Source organism: Ambystoma mexicanum, chromosome 4q (assembly GCF_040938575.1).
Source record: "Ambystoma mexicanum isolate Mex_15411 chromosome 4q, UKY_AmexF1_1, whole genome shotgun sequence".
NCBI classification, from domain to species: domain Eukaryota; kingdom Metazoa; phylum Chordata; class Amphibia; order Caudata; family Ambystomatidae; genus Ambystoma; species Ambystoma mexicanum.
In genome coordinates this window covers 631,627,271-631,652,788 of record NC_090928.1, presented here as the reverse complement: position 1 = coordinate 631,652,788, position 25,518 = coordinate 631,627,271, and positions in this window count along the sequence as shown.

Here is a 25,518-nt window from a genome sequence, read left to right as displayed (position 1 = left end):
ATTTTTAGAAATGGAGGCACAGATGCAAAGCAAGTCTGTCCCTCAATTTCTAAAAATCTTTTTGGAGACCCTCTTGCATTGCATCTGTGAAAGGAGGTGGCAGGGAGAGGGCAAATGAGACTGTTTGATATGATGTGATATGATATGATAGGTTATTTATAACAAGCTTAATACCCAGAGGTTTCTAAGCACGGACCCGGGGTTCGAACCCTTGTTGCTCCGTGTCGTCTTTCTTCTAAGTCGAGCACATCCTCCCAAGACTGAGTGTGTACGTGGTGAGGGTGAATGCTATGCTATGGGTGGGGAACAGAGGCGTTGAGGGAGGCAACTCCCCTGAATTCTAAAGTAGGTAACAGCGTGGGAGAGGGTGGTAGTGTGGGGTGAGGTGGGATCACTTTCTTGGGGGGGTTTAGCAGGGTGGGGGCAGTAGAATGTGATAATTCGGCCTTTTGAAGACTACACAAATCGGTCAAAATAAATCACTCTTTTTTGTATTTGTTCTTCAAAATGCAGAATTATCACATAGAACCCAGTATGTACCTTGCCATACTGTTGAGCTTGTTCAGTGTAATAGCATGCAATGGGACAGTACCTGCAGGGCCTAATGGTGCAGAGCTAATGGGCTTCTATATTTTTACAGAGACAGTAAGAGCACTTCTCAGCAGGGCTGTGTAATCTATTTTCTACTAGAGCTGCCATATTTGAAATGGGGCAGTGCTGGTTAACTCGCTAAACAGTGCTTCTATAATTTTAAAACTATGCTTTTGTTGAGGCAATGCTAGTTCATCTTAGTGGGGCTGCTATACTTTTGATGGGACTACATCAGCACTTCTCAGTTGAGCTGCTACAGCAGATTTATTTATTTTAATTGTTTTTTTATAATGCGCGTAATAATACCCAGAGGTTTCTAAGCGCAGACCGAGAGGGATCGAACCTGTGTTGCTCCATGTCATCTTGCTTCCAAGGTGAGCACGTTGCCCCAGAGCTATCCTCCCGAGACTCTGAATAGCTGAAGTACATTTAATGATACAGAACCAGAACTATTGAGCAAGTCTAACATCATCCTCAGAATAACTCAACATTGTTATGGTTATACAAGAGCTAATATATTTAAAGGGATGGAATTACTCAGAATGTAGCAGCACTATTCAATAACCCAAAGTGCTTAAGCATAGTTAACCTGAAAATACTACATTTCTCACCATTGGGACAGTACTGCCACTTCTCATAGAGCCTGCTACACCTTTTATGGGGCATCACTGATCCAGTCTACTGTACAGCTTCACTTTTAATGGTACTTCTCAGTAGGGCTGCTATACTTCGATAGGAAATGACCAACACTACCCCGCAGTGAATTGCATACTCTTGATGCCACCGAAGCAGCACTCCACCCACCACAGCTGCTTTATTTTTAACAACACAGTGCGTGTACTTATCAGCCACTCTGCTTTGCATTTAAACAGACCGAATTGTCATTTCTCAGTAGGACTGCAACACTATCCCATTGTGTTCTGTATGTTGAGTGCTTTTTCACCACCAATGTGGGTTCATGGCACTCTCCCATTCAATTGGCAACAGGCATGTCCTGAGCTGCCTGCTATCCATAAGGTGCCGCTCAGGATGTTGCAAGCCGTGATGGGGCAAGGGATAGAAGGCTCGAGCCTGTAGGATAGCAGAATCAGCAGAGTCTTAAAACCTGCTCACTCATTCTGTAGTGAGGGGCCATGGGCCAAATTGAGCCTGATCCCACATACAGGGGGTTGTTTCCCCTTTAGAATGAGCTCTCTCAGACACAAGTTATCACCCCTATTTGACTCCTAGCTGGCTCGACTTCCACCTGAGTGGTTTGTTTTTAAGTTCCCCCGCCGTTCCCTGCTTGCAATAGACTTTTGATTTTATGTAGGGCAGGCCCAGCTGTATAACAATGAAAGACCAAGCAACAGCTTAAAGCACCACCAGCAGGAGTCCCTCCAGACTGCCCCAAAAAGTAGTAGATGATTTCTGTGTGTGTTTGTGTGTCCCCTTTATTGCGTGGTCGAGGGGGATTGGCTTCTGTTCAGGTGGGAAACTACCCACTGGTCTGTACTGCAGGGCAGCAAATAATACAGTGATTGTCACCGAATAAAAAACGTCCCGATATTTGCGCTTTCCACCTCTACTGTCTCTGCGGAGTCGCCACACTGCACCATTACAGCATCTATTTTGTCCCCGCTCCACGAGACAAATCTGGGACCGGACCTGGGTGTGTTGTCATAGATAAAATGTGAACTCGGGCATTGTGGGACGAAGGGAGTGTTTTATAATCAACTATTTTATTACATTTTGTCTTTGATAGATCATGTGGGGGAGGGATTGAAGGCCTTTTTACTTTCTGCCTTAAGATTAGTCATCACTGGGTCCATGTGCCCCCTCGCCACTGTGTCCATGTGTCCCCCCGCCCCTCGCCAGTGTGTCCATGTGCCCCCCTGACCCCAGCTTACAGCAACAGTTTATGCAAATTATACTGCTTAAATTAACCACATGCAGATAAAATCCAAGTCATTTGTGGCCTGCAGCGTATACATTTTGCAATGCATTTAACCAGGATTTTACATTGTGACACAATATTATGTAAACCGCTCCTTGCCTGAGCCACACACTCAGCCTGGGCCTGCTGCAGCCTACAGAGCTAGTTCCTAGAGATCCTAGGGCAATGGAGCATAACATGCGTCCCTCAGAGTCACAGAAGGTTAATGATGAATCGTTGCCGGGCCTGAAGTCAGTCTCTAGGTCTGTCATGTACAAAGCCTATGTGGTCGAGTTTGTCTTTGCATGATGCGTGCACCCCAGAACGCTAAAATTCTATTAAAAAGTAATATGGTCTGGTGTTGCACAAATACATCTTTCTGATATTTTGTTATTATTTTCCGACCTGCATCTTTGTGTGGGAGTTCCTTCCTTTCTGTGTTCTCAACGCCAGCAAACAGTACCACCATTGAGAAGCTGACATCCAGCCTTATCTGTGACCGCTGTGAGAGGTAAATGAACATGAAGCAACATAGTGAAAATGTACAGCATATGTTAATGATCTGATCTGTTAGTCCATATCTATTTATGCATTGCAGCCCTGTCCTAGTTGTTCCAACACTAAAGATGGCTGCCTCGCTTCCATTTAATCAGAGAATACCACAAAATTAACTTCAAACTGTATAACACTGAACGCATGCTTTACTTCAGTTTTTCGGGAACCACGGGTTTCCTTTTTTTTAGGGGCAGAGTTTGAACAGGTTGCAACTGTTAATCTCTCAAATGTAAAGTATAACCCTGACAGATAGGACTGACCTAAAAGTAATCTATGAAAATAAATACTTGAAATCACTGCTTAGGTATGTACTCATTGCTCCAGATAAGATTTTGAAGTGGGACTATTGTATTCCATATGAAGTAAAATGATTTTAAGGGAGTAAAAATGTAAATCCAGTTCCCCACGGCAGTATTTTGTAAGCAAGTAAAAATGCTTTAACTGAAAAACGGAAAGGTTTTTCTAATAATTATGTTGCACCTAGTTACTCATACACATTAAAAGATCATGCGCATGTCTACCGATGGAGCAGTAATAATAGTACTTTCTTCCTTTGGAACTACGTGCGCTACCTCTCCAAACATCCATGGAGCTGTGTGCGTGAAAGCAGGGGCTCAGGGTCCACAGTGTTTGTTTCCTATTTTTAGTTGGGAGTATTTCTAATCTGTTTTTCTGTTTGGGGAATACTCGCTTATTTTCAGGGAGTACAGTGATAAAGTTTTAAGCCAAATCAATACATTTCAGATTTGTCTCCTCTTTGGTATGCAGCGGAAGTGGTCCCCCAAAGAAGAGTGAAGAACAAAAGAAGTCGGGAGGACACCCAGGAATCCATCATTTGCTTGAATAATAGCTTCTGATTTAGCAGTACTAAAAAAACAAACATGTCTACACCTACAGGAAAACCCAAGGATCCAGAACAGAGGTCAATACTTGATATTTTTTCTCCAAAACCAAGAGGAGCTGGCTCTACTCCAGGCTCTGATTCAAGCAAGCGCAAGAGGTCTGATGATACCTCGAGTGGCAGTTCAAACACAGCTGTACATGTTGTCCAACCATCGGCCAGCACATCAACTCTTGCTGGCAGCGAAGCTGCTTCTTCAGGTGCAGACAGTGCATCTACATGTGCTGACATTGGTTCACTATCTTCACATGCTGACACTTTCAGGGTAATTCATAGAATTTCGCAGAAAAGTGTCGCAAGCGGCTGGCGCAGAGTGTCCGCGTGCGATTGACTGCGCCAGGCACGTGCGATAAAACCGATTTCCGCGCACAGCGTATTCATGGATTTCATGCTCCCAAACCAGCTGTGGCGCAGAGTATCGCAGCGACCCTGCAGCAGCGCCAGTAACGCCCCCAAGAACGCCCTCGCGCAAGGAAAAGCCAGCAAAATCGCTAAATCATCGCAAAGGGCTGCGCTAACCCTGGACCAGTTTACAGGGCAGCCAAACAAGGAACGCAAAGCGGGTAACGTGCATATCAGGGGTACACGTGAAGTCATACACGCGATTAGCCAGGGTAAGTGTATTACAGGGGTACACGTGAAGTCATACACGCGATTAGCCAGGGTACGTGTATTACAGGGGTACGCGGGAAGTTTAACACGCGATTGGCCAGGGTACGTGTATTACAGGGGTACGCGGGAAGTTTAACACGCGATTGGCCAGGGTACGTGTATTACAGGGGTACGCGGGAAGTTCAACACGCGATTAGCCAGGGTAAGTGTATTACAGGGGTACACGTGAAGTTATACACGCGATTAGCCAGGGTACGTGTATTACAGGGGTACGCGGGAAGTTTAACACGCGATTGGCCAGGGTACGTGTATTACAGGGGTACGCGGGAAGTTTAACACGCGATTGGCCAGGGTACGTGTATCAAAGGGGTACGCGGGAAGTTTAACACGCGATTAGCCAGTGTAAGTGTATTACAGGGGTACACGTGAAGTCATACACGCGATTAGCCAGGGTACGTGTATTACAGGGGTACGCGGGAAGTTTAACACGCGATTGGCCAGGGTACGTGTATTACAGGGGTACGCGGGAAGTTTAACACGCGATTAGCCAGGGTAAGTGTATTACAGGGGTACGCGGGAAGTTTAACACGCGATTAGCCAGGGTACGTGTATTACAGGGGTACGCGGGAAGTTTAACACGCGATTGGCCAGGGTACGTGTATTACAGGGGTACGCGGGAAGTTTAACACGCGATTGGCCAGGGTACGTGTATTACAGGGGTACGCGGGAAGTTATACACGCGATTAGCCAGGGTACGTATATTACAGGGGTACGCGGGAAGTTTAACACGCGATTAGCCAGGGTACGTGTATTACAGGGGTACGCGGGAAGTTTAACACGCGATTGGCCAGGGTACGTGTATCACAGGGGTACGCGGGAAGTTTAACACGCGATTAGCCAGGGTAAGTGTATTACAGGGGTACGCGGGAAGTTCAACACGCGATTGGCCAGGGTACGTGTATTACAGGGGTATGCGGGAAGTTTCACATACGATTTGGCCAGGTACGTGTATTACAGGGGTGCGTGGGAATTATCACACGCGATTTGGCTTGGTACGTGAATTACAGGGGTGTGCGGGAATTATCACACGCAATTAGGCTGGGTGGGTCCTCACAGGTGTTCCCTGTACACCCTCCACAGCCCCTGCAGGCAGCCCACAAAACAGGGGACTACCCTGCACACCTGCTCATGTCCCCCTGCACCCCCACCCCCCAGCAGTGCAGGGGCACCCTCCACCAGGCCCCCACTCATGTCTCCCACCACCCCCACCCCCCAGCCACCAGGGGCACCCTCCACCAGGCCCCCACTCATGTCCCCTATCACCCCCACCCCCCCGCCACCAGGGGCACCCTCCACCAGGCCCCCACATATGTCTCCCACCACCCACACCCCCCAGCAGTGCAGGGGCACCCTCCACCAGGCCCCCACTCATGTCTCCCACCACCCCCACCCCCCAGCCACCAGGGGCACCCTCCACCAGGCCCCCACTCATGTCTCCCACCACCCCCACCCCCCAGCAGTGCAGGGGCACCCTCCACCAGGCCCCCACTCATGTCTCCCACCACCCCCACCCCCCAGCCACCAGGGTCACCCTCCACCAGGCCCCCACTCATGTCTCCCACCACCCCCACCCCCCAGCAGTGCAGGGGCACCCTCCACCAGGCCCCCACTCATGTCTCCCACCACCCCCACCCCCCAGCAGTGCAGGGGCACCCTCCACCAGGCCCCCACTCATGTCTCCCACCACCCCCACCCCCCAGCCACCAGGGTCACCCTCCACCAGGCCCCCACTCATGTCTCCCACCACCCCCACCCCCCAGCAGTGCAGGGGCAGCCTCCACCAGGCCCCCACTCATGTCTCCCACCACCCCCACCCCCCAGCAGTGCAGGGGCAGCCTCCACCAGGCCCCCACTCATGTCTCCCACCACCCCCACCCCCCAGCAGTGCAGGGGCACCCTCCACCAGGCCCCCACTCATGTCTCCCACCACCCCCACCCCCCTGCCACCATGTGCACCCCCCACCAGGCCCCCACTCATGTCTCCCACCACCCCCACCCCCCAGCAGTGCAGGGGCAGCCTCCACCAGGCCCCCACTCATGTCTCCCACCACCCCCACCCCCCAGCCACCAGGGTCACCCTCCACCAGGCCCCCACTCATGTCTCCCACCACCCCCACCCCCCAGCAGTGCAGGGGCACCCTCCACCAGGCCCCCACTCATGTCTCCCACCACCCCCACCCCCCTGCCACCATGTGCAGCCCCCACCAGGTCCTCACAATGTGCGTATTGGTCAGCCTCCACAGCCAAAAAGCCCTACCAAGTAACCCATTCACCCACATGGAAATGGAAATCACATGTTACACCCCCAATGTTCATGAAGCAAATGAACCCATGTCCGTCACACACATATTTTCCAATTGAATGGGAAAACACACAACATGACATGCATGAAACCAATGAGATGAAACCACACAGTGAACAATGTAAAAAAAAATGTATTAGAAAAAAATACGAATGCTAAAGAAAGAAAACTAACTACAATGTAAATGTGAAAAAAGAAGCTGCATGTCCGCATAAAAACACAAAACTAGAAAATCTAATCCAAAAAATGTTGTCCAAAGTGAAATGTCAAAACTCTCCGTGCAACAAAGAACTATGTACAAAAATAACAAGGGTCCATCATCACAACAGAACTAAGGAAACCTCCTAAAAAACCTACCTAAATATCAACTATATACAAAAAGTGGAGCAGTGTCCGTCGACTCCAAATCATAAGAAAAAACAAAGGAAACCTAAAACTAAAGAACTATATACAAAGGCGGCGGGCAAGTCCAGCGGCTCACTCTGTGGTGTTCCGGGCCAGGGCATCATCGAACTCCTGTTCGATGTCCCGGAGGCGGTCCAGTTCCATGGCCCCGAGGGTCCGCAGGGACGACGCCGTGTCCTCCTCCAACCCCCTGCGGATTGCCTCGAGGCACTCGGCCCGCCTCAGGGCCCTCCGCATGGAGTTCTCCGCCCTGACCATTGTGAGCCGCGCCTCTTCCGCCCGCCGCCGCTCCGCACCTATGGCGTGGCCCAACCGCTGCCACACGGAAGACACTCTCTGTCCTGGGTCCTCCTGCCCTCCGGCCGATGCCTGCCCCTCCGATGTCGAAGGCCCCGAGCCTTCATGGCTCCCACCATCTTGCTGCTGCTGCTGCTCTGCCTCTGCCCGTGCACTGCCTCCTGCTGCCTGCACATCCTCCGCCGGCTGGGGTGCAGTTGTTGATGTGGCCACCCCTGCTGGACGTCCGACTCCCGACTGTGGCAGAGATGCCTCCTCCACCAGCCTGGCCGCACTGTCAGAGGCAGCTCCACAGGGCACCCAGGTGACTGATGGGTGGGAAGATGGCACAGAGGACGACTGGCGCGTAGGGGGTCCAGTTGAGGAGGGGGTCGGAACAAGCCCCATCAGACGGAGGAATCCGGTCTGGGTGACCTGTCCCAGCAGGCTGACGTGGTCAACGAGCCATTCGAGATGACGTGCAGTCTCTCCATGAAAAGACTGCAGGTCACCTCGCATGGCCCGTTGACGCAACGCCACACCAGCCAGGACAGGCTCAACCCGGTCCTGGATGGCCACGTCCGCAGGCAGAGGAAGGCCAGTTGACGTCAGCTCATCCCCTGCCTGAAAACGGGTCTGGACGTAGGCATCCCTGCTGGTGCAAGATGATGCAGGGACAGGATCGGGGACAGGATTGCACACAGGCACCTCCGCGGCCGCCTGTGCTGCCTCCTGTCCCTGGTCCTGCACTGCACCACTAGCACCAGTGGGATCCCCACCTCCAGACCCTGTCTCTGGTGCTTGCGCGGCCCCCTCCTCCACCAAACCCCCCACCAACCTGGATGACTCTGTGCCATCTTCCCCTGTTGGGCCCTGTGGGGTCCCAGCTGCCCCTTCTGCTGCCGAGGAGTCCAACTGCAACCTCCGCCTCTTGGACCTCCCCCCGGCAGCTGCGGCCTGGGACGCGGCACCGGACTCCTCACTCCCCGACGAGATGACAACACGGGAGGGGAGCCGGGCCTTGCGTCTCCGGCTGGCGGTCGGATCCCCGCCGCTGTGCTCCACAGCACCTTCTCCGCCCTCTTCATCAGTTGACGCTGCAGACAGGGAGAAACAAAACACAGGCATCAGGGCACTGTACAATGGACACATACACGCATGACAGTTGCACATGAGTGGCATTGGCAAACCTCAGACATGTCATCACAATCCCCAACACACATGTCATTGCAACTGGCACACATGAGCCATACCACAGCCATATCGCAACTGCCACCACCATCCCCACACATACAACAGCATCAGCAGCCAAAGGGGAGCCATACATCACATGCAACACAGGAAGTGCACCACACATGTACACACACCACCACACTTGCATGCATGTCTACACCTCTGCCAAGTGTCGCACTGTTCAGACGGGCATCCATGTCACATCTGCCAATCAGGCTTCCACATACCGCTGTCACATGCATCCATGTAGCATCACTGTTGCACCTTTGACAAATACACACACATGCACATGTACACAGTGCTCATACATGCAGCCGAAAACAACATACATGCCTGACATCACGGACATGTCTACTTACATACACATTCATCCAAACATGTGTGCACGCACAACTGCATTTGCCATGCAAGCCCACACACACAAGCACCATCCATGTCTCACACATTACAGCCCTCGCATGTGTCAGCCCCACGGCCCTGTACACCCCCACCCATACTCCACCCCATACAAACAGATGTGCAACTGGCACAATGGGGAATGATCACCACACGCCCTGCTCACAACCAGGATGCATGTACACTCACCGCTCGACTCCAGACGGCTCTGCTTCTCTAGGACCTGGACGTGGAGCGCTGGGGATATGCGTTCCAGGACCCCCATCTGTTCTTCCGACAAGTGGCCCCGGCGCCCCTTGGCATCCGCTGCCTTCAAGAGGCGCCGGGCCTTGTTCAGGGTCCTGGACCTGAAGTCCTCCCAGCGCTTCCTGACATGTTGTAAGTCCCGGACTGCCACCCCCTCCGCGTTGATGGCAGTCACGATGTCTGTCCAGATCCGAGTCCGTCCTTCCTTGTCGGCGCGGGAACTTCCAAAGAGGGCATCATACTGCCCCAGGACTTGCTCCACCAGGACACCAACTTCGGTGGCACTGAAGCTGGGGCCCCTCTGCCTCTCTGGCCGGGGGTTGTCAGTGGTCACAGATGGTGTTAGCCCCGACATGACAACCCCAGAGGCAGGAGTGGGTGGGCAACTGGGTCCTGGGGCTGGGCTGTGGAGCGATGGAATTCCAGTCGGGAGTCTTCTGTTCCAGCAGGGGTGGTCACAGCAACAGCACCCCTGGCTGATGTGCAGGCAGCAAATGGCAGTGCACGTGGGCAGCAGGCAGTCAGGCAGCAGCAGATAGCAGGTGGGAGCGTGCTCGGGGCTCTGGGGGGCAGTAATTCGGCCTTCTGGGCAGGAGCGTGGTCTCCCGTGTGCTCACGCGTGGCCAGCTTGGTACGGAGTGAATTGGCACGTGAAAATCCTGCACGTCAGCGTGAAAACCGAGGAAAGGCCCTTAGCGCGTAAGCGCGTCAGCACGCATACGCGATTCCATTGGACCAAAGGCCCTCAGCGCGTAAGCGTGTCTGTGACGTGACCCGCACGGGTGTTTCCCACACAGCACGTGATGACAGAGCACACGTGGAAAGACTGCACGTCAGAGTCTCATTGCGTGTGATTGGTGGAAATGGCCGTACACCGGGATACAGGTGCGCTGACGTACTTGCGTGTGTAAGTGTCCGCGCACACCTCATATACACGTACATAGGCCAATCGCGTGTACACGCACTTTTGTCCAATTACACGCGATGAGACTCTGACGTGCAGTCTTTCCACGTGTGCTCTGTCATCACGTGCTGTGTGGGAAACACCCGTGCGGGTCACGTCACAGACGCGCTTACGCGCTGAGGGCCTTTGGTCCAATGGAATCGCGTATGCGTGCTGACGCGCTTACGCGCTAAGGGCCTTTCCTCGGTTTTCACGCTGACGTGCAGGATTTTCACGTGCCAATTCACTCCGTACCAAGCTGGCCACGCGTGAGCACACGGGAGACCACGCTCCTGCCCAGAAGGCCGAATTACTGCCCCCCAGAGCCCCGAGCACGCTCCCACCTGCTATCTGCTGCTGCCTGACTGCCTGCTGCCCACGTGCACTGCCATTTGCTGCCTGCACATCAGCCAGGGGTGCTGTTGCTGTGACCACCCCTGCTGGAACAGAAGACTCCCGACTGGAATTCCATCGCTCCACAGCCCAGCCCCAGGACCCAGTTGCCCACCCACTCCTGCCTCTGGGGTTGTCATGTCGGGGCTAACACCATCTGTGACCACTGACAACCCCCGGCCAGAGAGGCAGAGGGGCCCCAGCTTCAGTGCCACCGAAGTTGGTGTCCTGGTGGAGCAAGTCCTGGGGCAGTATGATGCCCTCTTTGGAAGTTCCCGCGCCGACAAGGAAGGACGGACTCGGATCTGGACAGACATCGTGACTGCCATCAACGCGGAGGGGGTGGCAGTCCGGGACTTACAACATGTCAGGAAGCGCTGGGAGGACTTCAGGTCCAGGACCCTGAACAAGGCCCGGCGCCTCTTGAAGGCAGCGGATGCCAAGGGGCGCCGGGGCCACTTGTCGGAAGAACAGATGGGGGTCCTGGAACGCATATCCCCAGCGCTCCACGTCCAGGTCCTAGAGAAGCAGAGCCGTCTGGAGTCGAGCGGTGAGTGTACATGCATCCTGGTTGTGAGCAGGGCGTGTGGTGATCATTCCCCATTGTGCCAGTTGCACATCTGTTTGTATGGGGTGGAGTATGGGTGGGGGTGTACAGGGCCGTGGGGCTGACACATGCGAGGGCTGTAATGTGTGAGACATGGATGGTGCTTGTGTGTGTGGGCTTGCATGGCAAATTCAGTTGTGCGTGCACACATGTTTGGATGAATGTGTATGTAAGTAGACATGTCCGTGATGTCAGGCATGTATGTTGTTTTCGGCTGCATGTATGAGCACTGTGTACATGTGCATGTGTGTGTATTTGTCAAAGGTGCAACAGTGATGCTACATGGATGCATGTGACAGCGGTATGTGGAAGCCTGATTGGCAGATGTGACATGGATGCCCGTCTGAACAGTGCGACACTTGGCAGAGGTGTAGACATGCATGCAAGTGTGGTGGTGTGTGTACATGTGTGGTGCACTTCCTGTGTTGCATGTGATGTATGGCTCCCCTTTGGCTGCTGATGCTGTTGTATGTGTGGGGATGGTGGTGGCAGTTGCGATATGGCTGTGGTATGGCTCATGTGTGCCAGTTGCAATGACATGTGTGTTGGGGATTGTGATGACATGTCTGAGGTTTGCCAATGCCACTCATGTGCAACTGTCATGCGTGTATGTGTCCATTGTACAGTGCCCTGATGCCTGTGTTTTGTTTCTCCCTGTCTGCAGCGTCAACTGATGAAGAGGGTGGAGAAGGTGCTGTGGAGCACAGCGGCGGGGATCCGACCGCCAGCCGGAGACGCAAGGCCCGGCTCCCCTCCCGTGTTGTCATCTCGTCGGGGAGTGAGGAGTCCGGTGCCGCGTCCCAGGCCGCAGCTGCCGGGGGGAGGTCCAAGAGGCGGAGGTTGCAGTTGGACTCCTCGGCAGCAGAAGGGGCAGCTGGGACCCCACAGGGCCCAACAGGGGAAGATGGCACAGAGTCATCCAGGTTGGTGGGGGGTTTGGTGGAGGAGGGGGCCGCGCAAGCACCAGAGACAGGGTCTGGAGGTGGGGATCCCACTGGTGCTAGTGGTGCAGTGCAGGACCAGGGACAGGAGGCAGCACAGGCGGCCGCGGAGGTGCCTGTGTGCAATCCTGTCCCCGATCCTGTCCCTGCATCATCTTGCACCAGCAGGGATGCCTACGTCCAGACCCGTTTTCAGGCAGGGGATGAGCTGACGTCAACTGGCCTTCCTCTGCCTGCGGACGTGGCCATCCAGGACCGGGTTGAGCCTGTCCTGGCTGGTGTGGCGTTGCGTCAACGGGCCATGCGAGGTGACCTGCAGTCTTTTCATGGAGAGACTGCACGTCATCTCGAATGGCTCGTTGACCACGTCAGCCTGCTGGGACAGGTCACCCAGGCCGGATTCCGCTGTCTGATGGGGCTTGCTCCGACCCCCTCCTCAACTGGACCCCCTACGCGCCAGTCGTCCTCTGTGCCATCTTCCCACCCATCAGTCACCTGGGTGCCCTGTGGAGCTGCCTCTGACAGTGCGGCCAGGCTGGTGGAGGAGGCATCCCTGCCACAGTCGGGAGTCGGACGTCCAGCAGGGGTGGCCACATCAACAGGTGCACCCCAGCCGGCGGAGGATGTGCAGGCAGCAGGAGGCAGTGCACGGGCAGAGGCAGAGCAGCAGCAGCAGCAAGATGGTGGGAGCCATGAAGGCTCGGGGCCTTCGACATCGGAGGGGCAGGCATCGGCCGGAGGGCAGGAGGACCCAGGACAGAGAGTGTCTTCCGTGTGGCAGCGGTTGGGCCACGCCATAGGTGCGGAGCGGCGGCGGGCGGAAGAGGCGCGGCTCACAATGGTCAGGGCGGAGAACTCCATGCGGAGGGCCCTGAGGCGGGCCGAGTGCCTCGAGGCAATCCGCAGGGGGTTGGAGGAGGACACAGCGTCGTCCCTGCGGACCCTCGGGGCCATGGAACTGGACCGCCTCCGGGACATCGAACAGGAGTTCGATGATGCCCTGGCCCGGAACACCACAGAGTGAGCCGCTGGACTTGCCCGCCGCCTTTGTATATAGTTCTTTAGTTTTAGGTTTCCTTTCGTTCTTATTATTATTTGGAGTCGACGGACACTGCTCCACTTTTTGTATATAGTTGATATTTAGATAGGTTTTTTAGGAGGTTTCCTTAGTTCAGTTGTGATGATGGACCCTTGTTATTTTTGTACATAGTTCTTTGTTGCATGGAGAGTTTTTACATTTCACTTTGGACATAATTTTTTTGATTTGATTTTCTAGTTTTGTGTTTTTATGCGGACATGCAGCTTATTTTTTCACATTTACATTGTAGTTAGTTTTCTTTCTTTGGCATTTGTATTTTTTTCAATACATTTTTTTTTCCATTGTTCACTGTGTGGTTTCATCTCATTGGTTTCATGCATGTCATGTTGTGTGTTTTCCCATTCAATTTGAAAATATGTGTGTGACGGACATGGGTTCATTTGCTTCATGTACATTGGGGGTGTAACATGTGATTTCCATTTCCATGTGGGTGAATGGGTTACTTGGTAGGTCTTTTTGGCTGTGGAGGCTGACCATTACGCACATGATTGGGGATTGTGAGGACCTGGTGGGGGCTGCACATGGTGGCAGGGGGGTGGGAGTGCAGGGGGACATGAGTGGGGGCCTGGTGGAGGTTGAGCCTGCACTGCTGGGGGGTGGGGGTGGTGGGAGACATGAGTGGGGGCCTGGTGGAGGGTGACCCTGCACTGCTGGGGTGTGGGGGTGATGGGAGACATGAGTGGGGGCCTGGTGGAGGGTGACCCTGGTGGCTGGGGGGTGGGGGTGATAGGGGACATGAGTGGGGGCCTGGTGGAGGGTGACCCTGGTGGCTGGGGGGTGGGGGTGGTGGTAGACATGAGTGGGGGCCTGGTGGAGGGTGACCCTGCACTGCTGGGGTGTGGGGGTGGTGGGAGACATGAATTGGACATGGGTGGGGGACTGCTGGCAGGTGCCCCACAGTGCTGGGGGGTGGGGGTGGTGGGGGACATGAGTTGGACATGGGTGGGGGACTGCTGGCAGGTGCCCCACAGTGCTGGGGGGTGGGGGTGGTGGGAGACATGAGTTGGACATGGGTGGGGGCCTACTGGCAGGTGCCCCACAGTGCTGGGGGGTGGGGGTGGTGGGAGACATGAGTTGGACATGGGTGGGGGCCTGCTGGCAGGTGCCCCACAGTGCTGGGGGGTGGGGGTGGTGGGAGACATGAGTGGGGCCCTGGTGGAGGGTGACCCTGGTGGCTGGGGGGTGGGGGTGGTGGGAGACATGAGTTGGACATGGGTGGGGGCCTACTGGCAGGTGCCCCACAGTGCTGGGGGGTGGGGGTGGTGGGGGACATGAGTTGGACATGGGTGGGGGCCTGCTGGCAGGTGCCCCACAGTGCTGGGGGGTGGGGGTGGTGGGAGACATGAGTGGGGCCCTGGTGAAGGGTGACCCTGCACTGCTGGGGGGTGGGGGTGGTGGGAGACATGAGTGGGGCCCTGGTGGAGGGTGACCCTGGTGGCTGGGGGGTGGGGGTGGTGGGAGACATGAGTTGGACATGGGTGGGGGCCTGCTGGCAGGTGCCCCACAGTGCTGGGGTGTGGGGGTGGTGGGAGACATGAGTTGGACATGGGTGGGGGCCTGCTGGCAGGTGCCCCACAGTGCTGGGGGGTGGGGGTGGTGGGAGACATGAGTGGGGCCCTGGTGGAGGGTGACCCTGCACTGCTGGGGGGTGGGGGTGGTGGGAGACATGAGTGGGGCCCTGGTGGAGGGTGACCCTGGTGGCTGGGGGGTGGGGGTGGTGGGAGACATGAGTGGGGCCCTGGTGGAGGGTGACCCTGGTGGCTGGGGGGTGGGGGTGGTGGGAGACATGAGTTGGACATGGGTGGGGGCCTACTGGCAGGTGCCCCACAGTGCTGGGGGGTGGGGGTGGTGGGTGACATGAGTTGGACATGGGTGGGGGCCTGCTGGCAGGTGCCCCACAGTGCTGGCGGGTGGGGGTGGTGGGAGACATGAGTTGGACATGGGTGGGGGACTGCTGGCATGTGCCCCACAGTGCTGGGGGGTGGGGGTGCAAGGGGACATGTGTTGGTGTTCATTAGTTCAAGGAGACATGTGCCTTTGCTGGGGGGCATGCCCATGTTGGGTGGGCTGCCTGCGGGACATGACCAGGGATGCAGGGTAGTCCCCTGTGGTGTGTGCTGCCTGCAGGGGCCGTGGAGGGTGTACAGGGTACACCTGGGAGGACCCACACTGTCAAATCACATGTGGGACTCCCCGGCACCCCTGAAATACACGTACCGTGCAGAAATCGCGTGTAAAACTTCCCGCGCACCGCTGAAATACACGCGCGCAGGCTATTCGCGTGTGGAACTTCCCGCGAACCCCTGAAATACACGCGCCCAGGCTATTCGCGTGTGGGACTTCCCGCGAACCCCTGTAATACACGTAGCCCGCTCCCCCAGGCCCGATCGCGTGTGGAACTTCCCGCGCACCCCTCAAATTCACGCGCCCAGGCTATTCGCGTGTGGAACTTCCCGCGAACCCCTGAAATACACGCGCCCAGGCTATTCGCGTGTGGAACTTCCCGCGCACCCCTGAAATACACGCGCCCAGGCTATTCGTGTGTGGAACTTCCCGCGCACCCCTGAAATACACGCGCCCAGGCTATTCGCGTGTGGAACTTCCCGCGAACCCCTGAAATACACGCGCCCAGGCTATTCGCGTGTGGAACTTCCCGCGAACCCCTGTAATACACGTAGCCCGCTCCCCCAGGCCCGATCGCGTGAGGAACTTCCCGCGCACCCCTTAAATTCACGCGCCCAGGCTATTCGCGTGTGGAACTTCCCGCGAACCCCTGAAATACACGCGCCCAGGCTATTCTTGTGTGGAACTTCCCGCGCACCCCTGAAATACACGCGCCCAGGCTATTCGCGTGTGGAACTTCCCGCGAACCCCTGAAATACACGCGCCCAGGCTATTCGCGTGTGGAACTTCCCGCGAACCCCTGTAATACACGTAGCCCGCTCCCCCAGGCCCGATTGCGTGAGGAACTTCCCGCGCACCCCTCAAATTCACGCGCCCAGGCTATTCGCGTGTGGAACTACCCGCGCACCCCTGAAATACACGCGCCCAGGCTATTCGCGTGTGGAACTTCCCGCGCACCCCTGAAATACACGCGCCCAGGCTATTCGCGTGTGGAACTTCCCGCGAACCCCTGAAATACACGCGCCCAGGCTATTCGCGTGTGGAACTTCCCGCGAACCCCTGTAATACACGTAGCCCGCTCCCCCAGGCCCGATCGCGTGAGGAACTTCCCGCGCACCCCTCAAATTCACGCGCCCAGGCTATTCGCGAGTGAAAATTCACGCGAACCCCTGAAATACACGTAGCACGCTCCCCCAGGCCCGATCGCGTGAGGAACTTCCCGCGAACCCCTGTAATACACGTAGCCCGCTCCCCCAGGCCCGATCGCGTGTGGAACTTCCCGCGCACCCCTCAAATTCACGCGCCCAGGCTATTCATGTGTGGAACTTCCCGCGCACCCCTGAAATACACGCGCCCAGGCTATTCGCGTGTGGAACTTCCCGCGAACCCCTGAAATACACGCGCCCAGGCTATTCGCGTGTGGAACTTCCCGCGAACCCCTGTAATACACGTAGCCCGCTCCCCCAGGCCCGATCGCGTGTGGAACTTCCCGCGCACCCCTCAAATTCACGCGCCCAGGCTATTCGCGTGTGAAACTTCACGCGAACCCCTGTAATACACGTAGCCCGCTCCCCCAGGCCCGATCGCGTGTGGAACTTCACGCGAACCCCTGTAATACACGTAGCCCGCTTCCCCAGGCTCGATCGCGTGAGGAACTTCACGCGAACCCCTGTAATACACGTAGACCGCTCCCCCAGGCCCGATCGCGTGAGGAACTTCACGCGAACCCCTGTAATACACGTAGCCCGCTCCCCCAGGCCCGATCGCGTGAATGACTTCACGCGAACCCCTGTGATGCACGTACCCTGCAAATCGCGTGTGACACTTCCCGCGCACCCCGGTATACATGCACACGTATTTTTTGTCAGCGGGTGTCCGTGTTTGTGGGTACCCCTTTGCACGTCATTTTTCCTGGAGGCCCACAGTATGGGACATTCATCATGGCAGTATATAGGTGCTATTTGTTGGCGCACCTTTTGGCGCACATTTCTTAGAGTCGCAGAGACGCTACCGCCTCCTTTCTTGTGGCGGTCGTGTTTGTGCCTGTGCTCTGGTTTGAGCGTGCGCTTTTTTCACCTATTCTATTCCATGAATACGTGTTGTAGGCGAGCGTGTGGGCGTTCCGCGCACTTGTGCCCTGTACTTCCCCCGTGACGCCCACGTTTTGGCAAGTTGTTCCCCATTCCGAGTGTTACGCCCGTGTTCCGCCTACTTTTATTGCGTGCGCCGCGCTATGTGCGAATTTCGCTGTGGCCTGTGCGATTTTCGCTGTGACCTGGCGCACGCTGTTAGATGGCCTGTGCGCCAACGTGCGCCAACGTGCGCCGCGCACTTTTTTATCGCACATCCGCTGGTTTTCTCGCGCACGGCCTTCCATGAATCGACGTGCGCTGCTTTTCGTGCGATTTTCGCACTTGCACTGCGATTTTCGCTATTCCACTGCGATTCGCACGTTTTTGCCCACTTGCGCCGCGCTAATTATTCCATGAATCGGCCTCTTTGTCTACAGCTCCACCTTCCTTGGCTGACATAGCATCTCCTCCATTTGTAGTGACCACTGAAGGCTCTTGTTCACATGCAGACATTGCTGTGATGGTTTCACGTGATGCTGATGACCTAAGCAACACTTCAACTTTCCTGGATAGCGCTGAATGTTCTTTCAATCCTGATATTGAGGATTGTTCTTCCCGTATTGGCATGTTTGATGATCTCCCCACTGTTGCTTGCTCTCCCGACATTTCACTCCTGGGGGAGATTACAGGCAGCTCTTGGTTGCAGAGCGATAACAGAATGCAGATGTGTCTAGCTGAGAAGGGCATTCCAAAAAGATCTCCAGCTCCCAATTTAGATGACAGTGTGGTGACTGATCCATACAGTGACCGTGTACAGCCAAAACTTCCTACATACCCTGTAATTGGTTCCCGTAAGTTTAACAGAGACTACAAAACATATCCTTGGTTGGAGTATTCAGTTCTGAAAGATAAAGTATACTGCTTTGCATGCAGGCATTTTGGTTCAACTTCTGGAGGGGGGGCGTGCACGTGGCAATGTTCCATTTGTTGACATTGGCTTCGCTAAATGGGAAAAGACAAGTTGTGTTTTAAGGATGCACTCAGATTCTGATAAGTATAAGTCTTTGGTTGTAGCTTGGGCAGACTTTAAGCGTGTACAATAGACTATAGGCCCTCAACACTCAATTCTTTCCATGCTAGAAAAGGTTGGGGACCAAGAGATTGAAGAGAATCGTCAACATGTGCTGCAGTTACTAAAGGTTGTATGTCTTTTGTGTCATCAAGGACTTGCTTTCCGAGCCACAGACAAATCGCAAGACTCCCACAATAAGGGAAACTTCATAGCAATATTGCGTTTGCTGTCTGGTAATAATGAACTTCTTAAAGTAAAAATGGCTAGAAGATATGGGCACTACACATCTCCTGAGTATCAAAAGGACATGATCTCAGTTGTGGCAAATCTTATATGGAAGAATATCATTGGGAAAGTGACAAAGCACTTTGCAGTATTGGTTGATGAAACCAAAGACATTTCACATAAAGAACAGATGAGCTTTGTGATCCGGTTTGTAGATAAAGATGGGAACATTCAGGAAAAAGCCATGGGATGTTACCACATGGAGAAGTTGGATACCTCCAGTTTAGCTGCAGCCATTGACAAATCTGTACGCAATGCTGGCCTTGACTGGAAGAACTGTGTGGCACAATGCTATGATGGGGCATCAGTTATGAGTGGCTGTTTCAATGGAGTGCAAGCGAAAATGAAAGAAATTGCTCCACAGGCAGTTTACATTCACTGTAAAGGCACATCGTCTAAACCTTGCGTTAGTGCAAACTATCACTAACATACAAACAGTGAAGGATTTTTTCTCAACTTTGCAGGCTATGTATGTGTTCCTTTCACAAAGTTCTCCTCGACACAAACTCTTTGTAAAAGCTTAAAAAGAAAGCGGTCTGGCAGTATTCGAATTAGAAAGACATTCTGGCACTAGATGGTTTTACTGGTACGCTTGTGTTAAAAAAATACAGGCTTGATTTGAAACCATTGTAGTTGTTCTCAATGTAATAGTATTATCACAACAACGTGACAATCAGGCTTGTTCAGAAGCCAGAGGACATCTCTGAAATATGCAGTGCTTTGAGTTTTTGCTAACTTTGTTAAGTATGGAAGCAATTTTGAAAAAGATTAGTGTGTTATCTGATGAACTTCAGAGAAAGAATCTTGATTGCCAAGTGACAAGAACTGCCCTTTTCAACCTTCGACAAGAATGCCATTGGGTGAAAATCGTCAATGACGCAACGGAATTGGCATGAAAATGTGGTATTGAAACAGTTGAGGACCACGACCGAAGAGCTTTACCAGTAAGGCAGCACCAACTGAGCAGCAAACTAAAAGAATACCTTGTTGGTACTACTGTAGGGAAGAGGCCTGGACATTATGAGCACTCTGAGGATCAAATGCCACAGACTGAATGGATAAAGCAAGAGGTGTTTTTCTCCACCTTGGATAGGTTTGTAAGAGAGTTGGATGCTCATCTTATAGCTAACATGGGGCTTGTCAAGGCTGCCGGCATGTTCAATCCAAGGGCTAAAGATTTCTTGGAGGACTCATCTGCAGATTTTCTTGCTGAGCACTACGTAGGGCCCCAAGTATATTATGCTGCATTGCATTCAGGCCTTGACATTGCAAGGAGCTTTTTCTCTGACAAGAGTTTAGCAGGTAGTCACTCTGTCAGGTACTATCTCCATAAATCACCAAGAGGCTTTTCTGAGGTCATAAACCTGTTGGATCTGGTTCTTGCATTGCCGATTACAACTGCAACAAATGAGAGGTTCTTCTCCTGTTTGAAAAGAGTTAAAAACTATTTGCGAAATAGACATGGAGACAAGACACTCAGTGATTTGTTGATAATGGCATGTGAACCTATGGAGGTTGACGAGGTAAATTTGAGTGATGCCATTGACCGATTTTCTGACATGTGACACAGGAAGTATCCTCTGAAAAGATGAACCATTATATTCTTTGACACTGCTAGGTTATAGCTCACTTTTCCAGTTAGGTCCTTCTTTTCAAGTCACACAGACCTAATCAGCACTGCATGCAGTCTTCAAAACCATCTGCTACTCTCCTACACTACCAGCCTCTTCTCCCCATGAAGTCAGCTATGATACATCGCTCATGCACTACAACCAGTTTGTCTTACCTTCAAAACACTGCATGGTATGCTGTTGAGTTTTGTCAACATCCTATTTTTTACCAGTGAGCTAAGTAACAATGGACCATTACGTCAGAAACGGCAGCATCTGCCAAACTGCCGGCATCCTACAGAATTTCATTCTAAGCAACAGCGAGACATTCAATTAGCATTTTCCTGTGAAGCCAGACAGGCACTACTAGTAGAACAGCCACAAGCATCTGTCAACCGACAGTCTCTTAGAATTTGAGTAGCCTCCATTAGCATCTTCTTGACAAGTCAGCCAGAAGCTGCAGCACAGCTGGAGTTTTATGTCATGAAAACATTTGCTATCCTGCCTGGCTCTTCTTCATTTCCAGTCAATGAAGCAATGATGAGCCATCTAAGCAGCAACTTCCTTTAAGCCAGTCACCAGCTACCCCACAGCTACAGTTCTGTCTTCACAATGCCAGCACCGTATCTTTGATTTGTAGTCAACCAAGCAATGATGAAACACACCCAGTCAGCGTCCTCTGTTAAAACCAGCCCAGCACCATCGGCATCACAGCCAGTATTCTGTGACCTCAAAACAGCACCTGCCATACTTGCAGCCTCTTCTCTGCCAAACACCTGCAGCTCCACTACCAGAGTTCTGTGTCTTCTTGATCTGTTGCCATTGAACAGTCACAGACCTCTCCTCTGGTTTCCGGTCACCTAAGCAACAACCTGCCTTCGAGTCAGAATCTTCACATTACATGCCATTGAAACAGCAGCACCAGACACATCTGTCAAGCCACTGTTCTGCTGAATCTGGTAAGAAACTACATTTTAAGTCTTATGATCAAAGCGAAGGAAGAGCAACTGTTGGGCATTATCCCAAAATCTATGCAATAGTACTAATTGTTGGAATGTGTACCATTATGGAGAGGTGCGGGGTGTGGAGGACAATGAACATGTAGGAACAGAAACCTAGGCATATAAAGAGTGTTGGTGAGTGTGGGAGTAATGCAAAATGCAGCCAGGATTTGTCCCCCATAAAATATGGGGACAGGACTTATGAGGCTTTTGGTACTGAAGTTCGTATCACTCAGTAATGCACTGTATGCCTCAAACACATTTTTAACTAATCTTTTGGCAGTCTAAATAACACAAGAAGAAGAATCATTAAAAACTGTGGATGCCCGAAATGTTTCCTGGTGAAATATTCGCCCTCTCCCCTTTTATCCTGTCTTTCCCCTTTCCCCATGCCCACCTATCCGTCCCTGTCCCCAGAATGTGATTTCGCTCTGTAGTCCTTTTGAAATAACAGGGCAGATCCACATAAAGAGAGGATTGGGGTTCATACACTTCACGTGGCAACATGGACCTTGACACTGCTACATATGATGATCCATTCTTGTATGAAATGTCACAATACACTGATTTCGTAACCATTTTTTTCTTAGTGTACTGAGGGATAATGCTCTATGAGGCCACTTCCTGTGATGTCATGTGGGGGTGTGTGTGGTCAAATTACATCACTTCCTGTGGGGGTGTGGTCAAGTGCCATCACTTCCTGTGATGTCCCTTCCGCTACCCCTGGCATTTTTGTGAAATGACGTCCCTGCATCAGCAATTCTTCGGAAGAAAACTAAGGCAAAGCAGCATAGCCATAGCAGATATTTCACATTAAGGGCCCAGGGTTAGAAAAGATTGAAAACTAAATTCACATACCACTGAGCTGTGTATTTGGTACTTGGAGTATTAAGCAATTTAGAGAACAAATTATCAAAGGATGATTTCCCTCTAAGATCCCCTTCAAACAAAACACGTCCAGCTGAAATGGCTAATCTCTACAAATCATTGGTTTGAAATGCTTTGCCTTGCACAAATAAACTAGAAAGAAAATGCATCGTCATTACTGGAGTTGGTAAAATGGGATCCAAGCACTGCCCCACACACCAGCGAACCTAAGCTCCCCGAGATGTTCAATATTCCTTAGAGGTTCCGCGGTCCCAAGAGCTTCTGACGATGGAAGAGGGTACAGCCGAATGATCCTGGAGATTTCAGGAACCCCTGAAATCATCCAAACTACCAAGTGGAGGGATCCAAGGAGAAATGACTCAGGAGTCCCCCGTGCCAGGCAAACAGAACGGTGGGGAACATGGCCAGTAGCCAAGGAAAGTCGATGGACATTTCCAACAGGGCTGCATACCAAGCCTCAGATGGCCATAGAGGAGTGACCAGTACCAAAGAAGCCTTCTGCATTCTCACCTGCTGAATCAATTTCAGAAACATCATGATTAGGGAAAAATCTTAGCCAGTCTTTGCTAACTCTGATGAAAGGTGTCCATAGCAGATGCTTCTGGATTTGGTCACCAACTGAAAAACTGCAGGATTTGGGCTTTGAGAAGAGACACAAATAGGTCCACTTCTAGGGGCCCTGACAGGTGAGAGATCTTTTTAAACACTGACAGATGGAGCCTCCAGTTGCTGGAGTCCTGCCGGTGTCTGGCGTTGCAGTCAATTACCGTAGTGTGCATGCCCAGAAGGTATTCTGCCTGGATTATAATATCCCTGTCCAAGAAAAAATGGCAAAAAACCTTGGCTATTTCTGCCAGCATGAGCGAGTGGGGATCCCCATCTTGTTGATCTAGTGCACTAATGATACATTGTCCATTCTCAAGAGCATGCAATCATTGACCCTGTCCTTGTCAAACCTTTGAGACCAAACAAGCTCACGATTGATTCTAAACATTTTATGTGAAGTTCCCTCTCCTGGGGAGTACACCCAGACCCCCTTGTGGATAGGGAGCCCAAGCGTGCCCCTAAACCCCTAGCGTATGATTCTATAATGAAATCTGGAGCAATAGCAACAATGGCCTCGCTCTTCCAGGCTTGCATGTGGTCTAACCACCATTGCAATTCTGTCCTGGCTTCTGGAGAAAGCAATATCTGATTTGCGTAATGGAGACCTTTATAGATAGAGGAAGCTGGGAGAGGTTTGGAAGTTGTCTGGTTGAAAACCCCGAAAATATATTATCTGACAAGATTCCACTTAGGATTTCTTCCAATTTATGATGAACTTCAAGTCCTGCAAGAGAGAGGTCGTGATCTGAAGGTGACGGACTGCAGTGGCCCTGGATTGGGACATTAAATTAATGTTGCTTAAGTAAATGATACATCCTATTCTCTGTGCCTCGAGGGCTGTCACCACTGTTTTGAAGCACAAAGGAGCAGATGATAGACCACAAGGGGGAACAATGAACATCCACTTTTTATTTTCCCAAAGAAAATGCATATAATTCTGATGGGGGCTGGGAATAGAAATGGTCAGATATGCATATTGGAGGTCTAACCTGGTCATTCAGTTCCCTGGAAGCACAGGGTTTCTCAACAGATGATTGCGCCTTCCTCTTGAAATGGTTGTACCGTTGGAAGCTGTTGAATTCTCTGACACTGATTACAGGTCACATCCCTTCCAACTTCATCTTCACTAAGAAAATGTTGCTCACAACCCCGAGAGGGTCCTTGGGGACCTGACTGATGGTTCTCTTCTTGCGAAGGTCTAGTACATCCTGGTGAAGTAAAAGGGATCTTTCTCGGGGGGAAAAACAATGGGAGTTTGGACAGAAGGTAGAACTAGTTCCATAAAAGTGCTGCCAAGTGCAGTTGACAGCAGGATGATGTCTGGCAGAGTCATTGGTTTTGGAGCTCCAGTTTGTGCAGTTGACAGCAGTTGAGGAGGCAGAGCGGAATCAGCCCCACTGAGGTACTCTCTGATTATTATCTGTGGAAGTGGTGAGTCTACCAACTAATATATTCCTGCAATATAAATGTTTTATTTGAGAAGTAAACAAGCTGACAAAGGGATGGTCGCTAATTAAGATCCGGACATGCCTTCATCCTCTTGTACTTCTCCCAGAGCATCACTGGTCCCCCCTTTGAACCATGACTTCCCACTCACCTCGACTAACATTAAAAAGAAGATTGCTGACTTTTTTCAAACACTGAGCGTTAGGATGGGTGATTTACCTTCACCGATTCTTTCCTGCCCTCGATCTCAATTATTCAACCACTGTGGAAATTAGTCTAATAACCTCATAGACTAACAAGGAAATACTGAACCCACTTACAATGAAAACTCTCTCAATTCAGAATGCATGCACAGGGTAATGCTCGCTGGGTGCACGTTCTGATACTCCCAATGAAATTTCCACCGGCCTTATCAGCAAGTTATAAGGAGGGAGGAGGCTTTGTACGCTGATTCTAAGCGACAGAAGAACCATTCCCAATTAACCACTGCATCAATTTTCACACCTTATTCTAGTAGATCTTAAAGACCTACCAAAACCAAAAATAAAAAGTGAAAAGGAGCTCAGAATGCGAGGGCTGATTTAGGATCAGTAAGGCAAACTACACCCAATACTCATGTAGACATTTACATCCAGACTGAGAATATTAAACCTTGTGATGGGGATTTCCCCTACATTTTGTTTAAAGACTTGGGACGCCTAGAGGGCTGACCATGGAACAACGTGGTTTCCATACCGTCCAACCCCCTTCATAGGAATTATTTTATCTCTGAGGTCACTACTGCTCCAGTGGATTTCTATTGAATGCTCAGCTCACTAAAGACCTCTTAACATATAATCCTTGATTCATAATAGAATCTGTTTTCCTAGCGGAAGACAGTGAAATCCTCAACCGTAAGAACATCTTGGCATTAATGCTTGATTTATCTTTTTCCTCCCT